Source organism: Diadema antillarum, unplaced genomic scaffold (genome assembly GCF_040938485.1).
Source record: "Diadema antillarum isolate AM-2024a unplaced genomic scaffold, OU_Dant_1.0 seq00000819_RagTag, whole genome shotgun sequence".
NCBI lineage: Eukaryota > Metazoa > Echinodermata > Echinoidea > Diadematoida > Diadematidae > Diadema > Diadema antillarum.
The window spans coordinates 262,501-275,052 of record NW_027271696.1 but is presented as its reverse complement, the minus strand read 5'-3'; the positions used below and the strand labels follow the sequence as shown (position 1 = coordinate 275,052).

General features: G+C 38.2%; 1 pseudogene; it reads right to left on the bottom strand.

The window, feature by feature from the left end:
- The window catches only part of LOC139739787 (neuronal acetylcholine receptor subunit alpha-10-like), a 129,857-nt pseudogene that overhangs the window by 55,195 nt on the left and 62,110 nt on the right, over window positions 1–12,552 (bottom strand).

Here is a 12,552-nt window from a genome sequence, read left to right as displayed (position 1 = left end):
ACTTTTAAATCTATGTAATTGTACGGTTTTCATGTGGGCTGAAGGGGAGGAACACATAGGAGGAGACGTGTTTGAATTGGGTGAAGTTCAGCGTTCATGAGCAAAGGAACTTGTTTCAATTTAACTCATGTCCCTCCAATCTCCCTGGATTGCCGAACGTGATCGCTTTCATTACCTGGAGATTGTGTGATTTATTGGACATGAAACAACTCTGACCAATAGATCTAACACTGATTCAGACGTTCTGCCCTTTCTGAAAGCGGATCTCAACTTGAGAAAACATAACATCTAAGCTATACACTTTGACTCAGTGTAGATTATGTTTTGGTACTAAACAGGTAAGAAAAAAAAAGATTGAGAGAAAAACACAAATCACTTCGTTTAATACAAATTCAGCCAGGATTAATGCAATTGACCTCATGAAAAAGTTCAAAATACCGAGTAAAACAAACAACAACTAAAAAGCGAACATCATTCGTCGGGCTGCAATTGATTCCCCTTACATCTCGATAACCCAGAAGTTATTGGCTAGACAGGAGAGCCTCAAGTATAAACATCGGGGAAAAAAAAACCCGAGATGACGAAAACAGAACTTCTATAGCGCAAGTTAACATGACGAAGTTCACTGGGGACTCTGCGAAAAATTAATCCTTCAGTACTGGTCACTCAGTCTGGGCAGAAACTGCCTAATGAAAAAAAAAGAAGAAGGAGAAATGTTCAATTTCACTCCACTGGAATGCTGTCTCGCCTTATCTTCTTTGATCTGTGAGAAGGAGATGATGGTTACACCAACGGAATCTGGTGTAAATCATACGTTGAGTCTGCGTGTGCGTACGGGCGGTGCGCCGTTGATAATATTATATACAGATCGTATCTGAGCATACCGATTCCTTTGGTGCGTCATTTCACTTCAGATGCAAAAAAAAAACAAAAAAAAAAAACGTTTAGTGGAAATTATTGACGTTCCTTCTTTCTTTCATGCTCCTCTACTTTTTTTCCTTTTCCTGTCAATTTGTTTTTCCATCTTTCTTTCTCTCTATTTCTTGTAATTTCACTTATTGAAATTTGTTCTTCCTCATTTCATCTTCTACTTAAGTTCTCTTGATCTATCTTCTACTATTTGTTTATCTTTTTTTAAACTCTTTTTCTTGAATTTGCAATCTGTCGTCATACACCGATGTCCGACCACTGTTATCTTTTTAGAATCCCTCTAAATTTCGAAGTAAAATTGCATTTACACATTGTGTGTTTGAGTTTTTATGTGTGTGCGCGTAAAAATGTCTCACATTTCGCATAACCATTGCTATTTCGGACAATGATAAAACATTATCATGTAAAGAATGTATTATGTATATATATATATATATATATATATATAACGTATGTGAGTGTAAATAACTGATATAATAGTTTTACTTTAGGCGATAACCACGGGTCAATTAACAGTTTCTCTGTATGTGGTATCATCAATGTGTATGGAATCACACTTGTGGAGTGTTAAACATGCGACCTTAGAGAATCACCGGTTCTCCACTGTCACCACCTGAGACGGTGACAGTTCTTGATTACTAGTACTAGAAAGACAGCACCAGACGACGAGTGTCAAAGAGATTATGCTTACAGGATTAATGTTCTATTTTCTTTTCTCCAAACTCTGTCTTTGCTTATTTTTTTTTTTTTTTTGCTGCCCGAGTAAGATGACATTTTGTTTGAGGGTATGCGTGACAGAAAATATCCTCAGATTACTATTTCTATGTTACGTGATATCTTATCATCACAATAATTATACATTTTCATTGCTAATATTTCGGAATATGACATAGAATATGCCATATTACAATGACTCCATCTGCGTGCTAATCACATTCTGATATATTGTTGTTGTTGTTGTTGTTGTTGCAGTTGTTTTGAAATTCCTGAATAACAAGGATCCCTGAACATCAAATTCTTTAGTGCGTTATGTGGACATAATTTTTCTTACGTATTGTTAGATATACGCTTTAAGCATTATACCATTTGACATAAAGGTTGTGCTGCATGAGTTATACACAGGCTAATTTCGGTGGAGAATTTTAGTAGCCGAAGTATCATCCAGTCATTAATCCCCCCCCCCCCTACGGTGTCTTGTTGGAAGTCATCGCTACTGGAAGATTCTGTGACTCTGAGAGATGAATAATAAGCTTGACCAAGGCCATTATTATGCAATGTATTTCGGGGGATGGGGATTAGCTTAAGGTACTCCCCTTGTTCCCTAAGCCCTATCATTCTTACGATTGCACGTTTTGTGAATTAATCAAAGTATGGGATTCTTTGATTGTCTAGAGACCACCGCACACAATTACGACTTTCGGTCGCACGACTGACCGACTTTGGATGCGAAAAAAATCCCAGCTGCCTCAGAAGAAACATGCTTGTTTATTTCAGATCAAAGTCGGTCAGTCGTAAGACCGAAAGTACATTCCTGTTCTACTTCTAACAATGTTTGGTACTCAGTACGTAGTCTGTAGCGGGCAACTTCCCCACCCCTGCTGCTCCCTCCTCTACTGAGTGTTCTTCTGAGGGAAAATAGTCATGAGGTTTGATTGAATGCATCCAGAAATATATCAGTCCTCGTTGCATTTGTCTTCCAAAGATTACCACGATGCACGTTCTCTGCTGGCACACCACGATGACAATTTCACCTGCCCAGAATTCTACAGGTCTGCTTGTTTCTGCCCTCGCAAAACAAAACAACAAAAACAAAACAACAAAAACAAAACAAACAAACAAACAAACAAACAAACAAACAAACAAAAACAAACAACAAATAAACAACGCCACCCCCCCCCCCCAAAAAAAAAAAAAACTGCAACAACACAACAGAAAGCAAAGAGATATAAACTGTCCAAAACAACCTTGGAACAAACAAGCCGAGACAAAACAAAAGCAAGTTTCCCTTAGGCTTCGGCGTACTAGTATTCCTGTGTCAAACTTCCGCCTTGGAACGAAGTTAATGCTGTTTTCTCTTGATGCTCTTTTCATATTAAAAGTAGAGAAAAGACTCGTGAGACTTTGTATAAGGGTTGATGAAATAAACTTTGTTTTGTGCTCATTTTATTCAAACCAAAAATGAAAAATGGCACAGATACGCCACTAAAAATGCCTTACAGTGATTTATTCGCCAGAGACATTTTAGCTTGTTCCCTTGACATGATTACACGAAAGTGGGGCTGACCCGTGTAAGTTCTTCGTTAAAGCGAGGAAGTCTTAGCCTTTCGTATGCATGTAAGTCAAGACCGGGGTCTGTCAGGATATCGTTACATCTCAAGCAAGACAAGGTTTTGGACATTTACAGATCTCACTCTGAAGGCGGGTCTCCGCCATGAAGGTACGGAGCTACAGTGTCGTGTGCTCGATATGATAGCAGGGAAGAGCGGCCAAGGCGAGGGACCAGTGTCCGCTTTCATTCGCGAGTCAACTCGATGGGTTTTGGGATGCGGCCACTCCAACGAAGTGTGACCGAGGCTGCGCGCTAAAGTCAGGCACAGTTTTACTCCTTAAGATCCCCTAAGGGCGGAACTCGACGTTTTTTGGGTTTTTTTTTAAAGGAGAATAATGGAAGGGAATGGGCAAGCAATTGGAGATAAGTGAGTTGGGATACATACATGTAGGTTAAAAAACGTGAGAAGGGAAACACGAGAACGAAAAAAGTTAAGGGTGAGCAGGATATAGAGAGGAAATTGATATAACGTAGACAAATACCGCTATTATAGACAAATAGATAGACATAGATAGACAGATAGATAGATAGACAGATAGAAACACAGAGACAGTGATTGATGGAGGTAGAGGAGAAGATTGAGGAGAAAAAAAGTAAACAGGAAGAAGGAGAAGGAAAAGGAGATGATGAGGAAGAAAATGAATGACTTTCTGTTTTTTTGTCTAAAAAGATATAATATCTCGACTTTTTGACAAATAAGACAGGCAAGAAGGTTGGGTAAAAAGTAATAGATAGATGAATGAATTATTTCTATGTTATCATATACGTAGGCCTATAGACATACACACCACACACATAATGTATATTATTATTATATTTATTATATCATGTTATATCTCTACAAAGACACATTTAAGAGGGAGAAACATTCGGAGGTTGAGAAGGAAAGAAAGAAAGAAGGGGGAGGGAGAGAAGATGGAGAGATAGAAATTGGAAGAAGCAGTGATAGCCCGGGGAGCAGCCATTCGCAGCGTGGTGTGATTGAAACACCCGATCCGTAATTTACTGGCGGATGAATGACTATCGATTGGGGAGTGCACGGTGCCAACAACAGGTCAGCTGACGGGTCATATCATGCACAATACTGTCTTACATGCCGCACGTCGAGTTTAGTTTCGTCATCATCAACACCCCCTTCCCCGTTTCTCTGCCTTTGTCTGTCTCTCTGTGTTATGTGTGTGTGTGTGTGTGTGTGTGTGTGTGTGTGTGTGTGTGTGTGTGTGTGTGTGTGTGTGTGTGTATGTGTGCGTGTGTCTTATTTTCAACCTACGCCCTGTTCTCATTATTCTCTCGTTTCTTTATGTGACCGTGCATCACAAAACCCACCAAAAAACAAACAAACGAAAAAAAACAAAAACCGCGCACTGATTTTGTTTGAGGACTGAAAATAGGTGAAATGGGTCAACCTAGCCAATCTTGACTTTTTCATATTTTCTGAAAAAGCAAGTCTTCTTCTACATTATGCTACAATTTTGGATCATAAAAGGAACAGGTAAGTCTGTTTATTTAGCAGTTTATCTCTAACGCTTTCTTTTAGAATAATGTGATTGGTTGTGTCTTTAGAGTCCCCTTATCATTTCTTACAAAACCCTGTACACTCTCTTCGCTTTCAACTCAAATAACTTCACAAAAGGATGATGTTACTGCATTATTTTAAAGTTGGCATTACTCATGAACAGAATGTTTTCATAAAGAATGCTCAATTTCAACTTAATCTGATAATCCCTTCATTATCGTTACTCCAATGGTTTACATCCTGTATTTTTTTTTGTCCTATTCATAGTACAGCTAGTGCGGCTTGGTAAAGATTAAGCGTTTGAATAGACCCTGTGCTTCAGAGCCTCTTTTCTCAGTACACACTTTCCCCGAGTGTATGCTTTCTTTCCAATATTCAAATAGGTTAGGAGAGTCCATTTGATTTGAGTTATACATCATTTTAAAGTTTAAGGTCTGCTCTTTCAGAGTGTATGCTTTCTTTCCAATATTCAAATAGGTTAGGAGAGTCCATTTGATTTGAGTTATACATCATTTTAAAGTTTAAGGTCTGCTCTTTCAGAATATGCTCATAGCTAAAAGTCCATGTCTGTCGACTTTTTGTTGGTTTTGTGATGCATGGTCACATAATAATTATACTCGCACTCGCCCTGGTGCTGTATCATTAGAAGTCCTCGTATGCAGAGTAACGTGTGTGCCATTAACCTTGGTAATACCGAACAGGTGAACTAAAGCCTTAATGATTTTTTTTTTTTTTTTTGGGGGGGGTCATTTTAAAGCAATGATTGACATTTCATCTTTACAGTCAGTGTCACTATATGTGCGGCTTCCATTTCACACCGTTGTATTCTAGAGGAGCATGGCTCTACGGGCAAACTGCACTCGGAAAAGAATCCCTGAGACAGCAAAGCTGTTGACTATCAATACAATGTCATTTAGAGACATACCAGCATTTCTGATGAATTTTGCAAATGGCAGCTACTTGGGAAAAAAGACACACACAAACACAAGAACAATAACTGATAGTCTTGTTAGCCACAAGGATCGTTTTCACTTTTACAACGCAATTCAGGAATGATAGATTGCAATTACAAACTACAATTAGTAGACAGAACGGCAAGACATCCTAAAAAATCGCTTACAGCAGTGAAACGAGTACAACACTATTGCATTAATATGAAAAAAAACACACAAATCATTCTCTTTGTTTGAGCTCATACGCGCATCGCAACCCCACCCTTAATTCTTTCCGCCACAGAACAGCACAGCATAACAAAAACAATAACAACAAAACTTGGGAATAATGACATCTGTCTTTTTATGTGTATCGCCTGACAGTAACTGTACATGCAGTTATGCGCAAATAATTATTACAGGTGCACCCAGGAGAGATGCAAGTAAGCCACCAGCTGCTGTTTCACGGGGGAAACTTGATCACCCCGAATTCCTGAATAATTACTTACTAACAAGAAAATGATAATAATAATTGTACATTTCAGCCATCGGCATGCAAACCTCATTCTCTGCAGACTTTGAAATGCCTCCGGATGACCCATTTTGTAAACGTGTGCCCGTTTTGAGGAGGAAACAGCTAGAAAACACGAGTTCCGACGTGCTCTCTCTCTCTCTTTTGTTTTAATAATTCTCCAGTCTGCGAAGTGTCGATATCATGCACATTACACCATGCCGAATAGATTGGAGTTGTATATTTTCTGCAAGCCTACAGAATACATCTGATCCCTCTTGCTCGTTTACGAGTACATAACAATGCAATGATGTTTGCTTCTTTGATTTTAACGGTATCGATCGCCGTCCCTGCAGGAAAAAAAAAATGCAATTTTAGTGCCCATACGGGCAGCTTTTTAAAATATTATTGTATTATCATAATTGTATTTGATTTTGGAGGGAGAATAACGAATAAAATGACTCGAGGCTTTGTAGCCGATGGCTTCATTAAAGTCACTTCGATGCATATCAAACTGATATGAATCAGTTTCCCTTTCTATAATCATATATCCAGTATTAATTGAGTTCATTTACCAGATTGTACCTGGACCGCGAGATTGTATTTTGTCTCGTTTTGAATAAATAGATTACCTTTATGCTCATTCGAAGCGAAGGGCAGGTCGGTAAACACGAGATATAACTGCCTTTTTACTTTCGCTGCCTCCAAAAAACAAAACAAACACAAAACCTTCTTTAAAGAATCTTTAACCGTCTTAAACTAAGGTTACTGCGTCGTAAATTATCTGTCCTTTGTTGGACCATACAAGGAATTACTTCTTTTCAGTCATATGTCTCGCGTTGTCCATATACATATATATAATCTCTCTCTCTCTCTGTCTCTCTCCCTGTCGGTCTGTCTCTCTCTCTCTCTATAATGATATAATTATGTTCTTTATTTTGTCAATATTACTATTCGTATTATCGAACGTTTTAAATGTTTGATATTGTCTTCTTGAATATACATGACGAGGATTTATGCTTTACTTTCGGTTGCATGTTTCGATTGCATACATCAATCTCCTACAAGTGCAGAGAGGATTATAGTCAATCTTGCACTGTAGAACTTTTTGTTATCATTATTATATCACTAAATGAATTAATCTTAATCAACGGAAAGGTCGAAGCAATACGTGGTCTATTTACAAGTCCATTCTTCAACATCAACTTTATTATCATGATGATTTTAGTTGGTCAAAACATTCACATCAATTCTCCGCAATGTCAAAATTTTCACATCCGTGAATTTTAGCACCTACAGTTTTGCAAGATTTTTTTCTATTTTTTTTCTATTTCTTCCTTGAGATGTGCCCCTTTGTACTGTAACATGACCATTAACATTTTGTGTTGAGTACGTTCTTTATTTTGTAATGCGCAATCCAAATACACAGTTAAATACATTTGTATTCTTATTTTGTTGTACCAGTGGCAAAGAATCTGTTATTCTTTGAGAAATATGAAAATAAATTGAACTGAACTATACTGAACTGAACTGAAGATATAGGAATTTCATTGACGTCATGGTTATCAAGAAGATGTCAACGCCCAGAAGCGACCTACTTTAGGGTCATCCACTTGCGTATAAAGTGGAAGGTGCATCATGTTACCCCTTTAAGATAATGATGATAATAATAATAGTACAGTGCTTGTATAGCGCATATCTCTACCGTCGTGTCTCTATGCGCTTAAAGGGAGAGGGTTGAAAATGGAAAAAAAAGGAAATGTACTTTATGTACCGTGGACATCAGCAAAATGTAAAAGTAGTAACCGAAAGTTATGTCTCTGGTCAAGGGTTAATTGGGTAGCATCCAGGATATTGAATGGATGAGCGGTCAGTTAGGAGTGACCAGAATATACAAAAATATGTCACGGTGGAGAAACTGAGTGAAAAGCTTATATCAGTTATTATATCAGTTATTGAAAAAAAAATAATCGACGAGCGAGAAGTGAAATTGAAATTACGGAGCTGCACTGAGACAACATGAATGCTGCACATCATTCATGCATTTCGAAGGGAATCTGTGGAAGAAAATTAATATTCTTCAAGTAAGAGATAAAAATTGTGAAAAGGGGGAAAGACTTCTCTATCTGGATGTCAGGAATTAGGTTAGTCATGCCTTGGTAACCCACATCTCGGCCAGAATGCGGACTCGCTGAAAACTGGTCCTGACCGCGTTCGGATTTCGGAAAGCCACTTGGATTGAATCCGTGCTCCAACCACGTCCATGATATCAATTACATCTTCCGACCTCAATTCGGCTTCATTTTCCTTCTTTTTTTTTCTTTCGTTTCTAGCATCTGGAATCTCACACGACCTCACGAGTAATTTGCTACGTCGTGGGCCATGGCATCCAAAACGAAAACAATTTTCGTCTCGATATCAGAGCAGCGGAGGAAAAACGGGGGTTTCGTAAGTCATGACACGTGGATTCATTACAAAAATGGTTTTCCCCATTTCTCTCCGATTACAAGCATTTGACACCAGGGTAAATGATACCACGTTCGCGCAGAGGGTTACTATGAAAAAAAATCAAACAAACACGAACATCACCCCCACTTCTTTTAAGGCAGGGGGCAGGGAGCAAAGATAGAAACAGTAGCAACAGCAGCAAAAAGAAGACGAACTCGCTTTAGCATTAGAGGACCCGTTCCACAAGAGAGAGTGATTGCAGTATTATCCTACATACCAACATGAGAAACATGAAATAAGGGAATACAAAAGGCAAAAACTGAACGTTCGAAATAAAAACAAAACTAAAGAAAAAAGAGACATTCAATCGCATGCATAATTATATTGTGCTGCTAAATTAAGGTAGGAGTCATGCTGGCTGACACATAATAAGGAGTCATAACTCTCTTAGTTGGGAGCATTCTTTCTGCTCATCGAACGCTTGCTCTGGCGAGGCTGATGATGAGAGGTAAGTCCTCAGCACTTTAGGCAATCGACGTCTTTACTGTGTCTCAAGCTATCTCCCTGACAGATCATATTTTCTGCGACGCCGAAGTCATCAACATCATCGACTACCAGCTATGATGTTGTGCGCTCCTCTTCTTCTCCCCAAACAATTAATTTTGCTGATGCGGATCAATAGAAACGTGGATTATTGTTTGATGGACCACCTCGATGCTTTCTCATAAAGTGAAATAAATCATGACGTCAGTTGATGGGTTCATCGGGTTTGTTCCCCTTGCTCCGATAGTTTTTGTCTTGTAAATTCTGATATCAAAAGCCACGAACTCGCGAAACTGTGTGGCTGGTTGCAACGATTTCACATTAATGTCTCTGCATATTTTGTAAACACTTTTCCATCATTGGTGATGGTGTGCAGTTGCAGAACTTGTTTTATTTCCATGGAGAGAGAAGGATATAACAGTCATTTTTTTGTAAAAAAAGGTCTCAATTTTATACTATTTTGGCACAAATACAGTTAGTCAATGGCCTACGCCATGAAAAGGTAGACGATGCTTCGGCTAAACCATGATTATATGATTTTCGGTCGTGGAGATGATTCCAAACCGCAAGGTACAGCGAATCGCTTTGACTGTATTTTCTCCCCATTCCCCCTCTCTCACCCTTTGATGATAGGACCAATAATCTTAATCAATGCTTCTATTTTTGTATACTCGAGATCGTTTGATGGCGAGGGGATCTGAGGTCTGTATGAAGGAAAGACAAAGTTGTTACGAAGAAGTGTATTTACGTTTTCTGTATAAAGCGGATTGCATGAAATTGAACCATGCTGTGTGAATACAGTCAACGGTGAGGACTACTCATCAGGGTCTAAGAGTAGAAGCATATTACCATGTTCTACAACAATGCGAACGTAGTCTCGTAAATCACATGCTTAACTGAAAACAAACAAGCTATTTAAAACACACAACCAAGACCTTTATCCTGACTGTTATATCACTTTCTCTAAGAGTAAAATACCTTCACAAGAAGACAAAAACAAAACCAGTTGCTTTCAGCTGCTGCGGAATTGCACCTCTAAAAGCTCAGACACACACACACACACACACACACACACACACACACACACACACACACACAGACACACACAGACACACACACACACACACACACACACACACACACACACACACACACACACACACACACACACACACACACATACACACACACACTTTTACACACACGCAGTACAAGACCGTGATATTCCTACGGGTAGTTGGGCAAGGTTAGCTTCTTGCTCGTCTACACACGTCAAGATCCGACGATGAGTAACCGTAGAGGAGAATGCATAATGGAAACTTTCCATCTAGTTTGCTCTGTATATAACATGACATTTCTGCTCCTGCGACAATTGCTCCTGTCTTATTTTCTCCAAGGATTTTAGGGTTAGGGTCATAGGATTGTGATGGAGTTCTTGGTTTAAAACAGTTTGATGTGATGATTAGGATTAAGGTAAGGGTTATGTTTGTGGGTGGAATTTACGTTTGGCTTCAATAGAGTGAAGATAATATTCGTGGGAGCAATCAGAAATTAGCCGTTAGTCATACATGTCTTCCGATGTTCATGGTTTAAAAAGGGATGGCATAGTTTTGTTTTGAGATGGGGCTTCTGGTTTCCAACTTAATTGTGAGATAATGAAAAAAAATTCTCATGAAATATGAAAGGGCATACAATTATAAGAGGAATTCATTTTTTTTTGATGAAAATTGGTTTTGAAATGACTAAGATAAGATTTTACAGTAACAGAGAGGTCCTAATAAAAAGGTGATAACCACCTTTTATTACGACCGCATTGTTTTACTTTGCCTTTTTTTTAATCACCTTTTTCAAAACCTATTTTTAACAAATAAGCCTTGAATTCCTCTAAGAATTGTGTGCTCTTTCATACTTCATACAGGTGGTTTCAAATTCTCCCCCAAAAATCTAACTGATCCGACTGGTCCAATCTGACTCACCATCTTACTCAAAACTATCCCATCCCTTCAACATAAGTATCAAAACATTTCTACCACTTACCTTTTCTTTGTGTTTTCTATTTCTTATTTATTCCTTGTTTACAAAGAGGTAGGGAAATTATATAATTTGTAAAAAAAAAGACGTACAAGGGTACGCTGGAATTTAACATCGTCAGAAAAAAGAAAACGATTTAAAAATATGACATTATCTCTTTGTTGTTGTTCTTCTTGTTTTCTTTTTCGTTAATGTTCTTGTTGTTTTCTTTTTCATTCAGGGTTTGTTTGATGCCCCAATGCATTCGACTTGGACGCCAGAAATTAATGAAAAGGTATTTACCCCTGAGCGTTAAACACCAAAGCACACTGTGCAACATTCAGGCATACTTTACATCCATTCCCCGTTACAACATTCTAATAATTGTCTTTTAACATACACTAATGCAATCATGAAGGACCTTCTTAAATCGAAATTTAAAACTAAAACAAAAGACAGTGAAAGCTGTTCAATGTTTATTACGTTAACATTGAGCCTTTCAACAATAACACATACACTGTACAGTCACTTGCTACGGCGACCTCTATATCGGGGTCCTGGTTGTTGATTTGTCATTTTTGGTCTTTCAACAACGCTCAAGATTGTGAAATTGACATAACCGCAGGGAAAGTGGACAGAAATATGGGCAAATGAATGTAAATTTTGACACTGAAATATTAAAGCAAAAGTGACGTGCAAGATATAAGCATGCAATGAACACCGGCAATGCGCGCAACAGCAGCCATTAACATTGATTCATTTTTTTTTTCTGTGCACATTTCAACTTTAATCGATACGCTGCCGAATAGCTGGCGACGTTTCTGGTTTCTGGTGATCGGCCAATTTCCGCGTGCTTAATTTGACGCAAATGATGTTAGAATATCGTGATGTCTTCCTGAAGGTTTATAAATTACCATTGTTGATAAGCACCCAGTTGTTGCAAAACGGGGCGTATCAGTATCAGTTTCCTTACAATTGACACGTTATTATGCTCACCAAGACGTTGCTAGTTGCTTTTACATAATCTAATTTGTGTGAAGGTGGTGTCAATCTTCTTTTTTTGTGTCAACCTACCCATCTTTATAATGATTCAAATTATTGTCCCAAAATGTGACTTTTTTGTACAAAATAGGTTGTAACACAACCATAATTGATTTATGAAATAACTTGTCTTATAATTGGGAAGAAACACGGGATAACAGAATGTAAAAGTAGGCCATAAGAAACTAAATAACACTCTACTTTGTTTGTTTTGTTTTGTTTTTTTCATATAGGTGACATTATCGTATCGTACCCAAAGGTGGACATTAGATCAAATCAGTAGTCAAATCTC